This window comes from Gambusia affinis, linkage group LG07, assembly GCF_019740435.1.
Source record: "Gambusia affinis linkage group LG07, SWU_Gaff_1.0, whole genome shotgun sequence".
Taxonomy (NCBI): Eukaryota; Metazoa; Chordata; class Actinopteri; order Cyprinodontiformes; family Poeciliidae; genus Gambusia; species Gambusia affinis.
Genome location: NC_057874.1, coordinates 11,743,325 through 11,744,735, shown reverse-complemented (window position 1 = coordinate 11,744,735; position 1,411 = coordinate 11,743,325). Strand labels below are relative to the sequence as shown.

At 34.2% G+C, this 1,411-nt stretch overlaps 1 non-coding gene across 1 annotated transcript; it reads right to left on the bottom strand.

Annotated features, from left to right (window-relative positions):
- Positions 1–1,075: 1,075 nt before the first annotated feature.
- trnaf-gaa lies at positions 1,076–1,148 on the bottom strand. Its single transcript has one exon. It is a non-coding gene; the product is annotated as a tRNA-Phe (tRNA).
- Between the last annotated feature and the right edge of the window lie 263 nt (positions 1,149–1,411).

The following is a 1,411-nucleotide window of genomic DNA, read 5'->3' as shown; positions in this document are numbered from 1 at the left end:
TCCTCAAATATTTCAAAGGAGCTCCATGAATTTCTTGATCCTTTTAACGAAAACGCTGTTAACTGATTTATTGAACTACACTGCCCCCTGGTGGAAGTTCTGCAAAATTGTTTCATTTTATTTTACAAGAGCCAACATTTCCCCACAGGAATTATTTGCAAACCATTGGTACAGAAACAAATTAGAAAGAGAGAAAAATAAAGAGAGAAGCTGGACCCTATTCTTTTTTTATATATACTTATTTTCAAATACTTTTTGTTTATTTAGTTTTATTTTTTTTCTGGTAGATGTTCACCAGGAATATTATAATAACATTTAGGATTATCATGGTGCTTTACCTCAGTGTTTTATTCACAAACACTCTTAGACTTTAGCATTATTTGCAGATTAAAGAAAAATAGTTACATTTGTTGTTGCTTTTTACAGAAATTAATTTTAGTGTATTTAACTTTACCTAGACAGTGCAAAAATTACACTGCTGTTATGGATATTTAGTTCCTGGCTAACTTAATGTTGTAAATTAATTACTATTATTAAATATTTACTTATGAAAAGGAGTAAATATTGATATTATTCTCTGAATTTTACATGATGGAAGTCATTAGGAATTTTATGAGTAAAACATTAGTACAAGAGAAAAACACGTTATAGCCTTGCAGTATTGTAAATACTCCATGATCTTTTGAATAGAATATGTTAGGTTATATTGAAGTTTGAGGATGTAGACAAAAGTCCATACATAAAAGGCTGTATTGCTGTCAATAGCTTTTTGGTGCTAAACCAAGGAGCTCGGGACGTTTTGGAGAAATAAATGTCTATATGCTCAAGATCACCACACTGAGTGATTTAAGTGTAATTTTCCAGGTACTAATTATCTACAATCCTCTGCAACTGCAATAATTGTCCTTTCATATAGACAGGATGACGTTAAACAGTTGTAAAAAAGAAAGAGTTGAGATCAAGTTGTTGCATTGTTAGAGATCGAGCGCCAAGACGACAGGACTGTTCCCGTATCTGCAACACGGGACATGTTCGGTGAATCAGTTACTTACAAAATGTATTTTTCCCACTGTACTGCCGAAACCCGGGATCGAACCAGGGACCTTTAGATCTTCAGTCTAACGCTCTCCCAACTGAGCTATTTCGGCTGCACGCTTGTAAACGTGAAGAGCTGGTGTTATTACTCTATGACCTCAGTGAGTATTTTGACAAGTTTTAGTTGATGAAAAAAAGAAAAGATCCCGCCACAAGCGAGGCCTAAAGAATATAAGTTATCTGCTTCGCAATAGTAAATGTTGTGGCAAATAAGTCAAAAGTGAAAACGAAAGAGTTTCAACTGAGTTCTGCTTGAAGGGCTTTGGACACAAGATGTCGCCACACGGCTATCGAGAAAAACATAAAATAAAAGTCT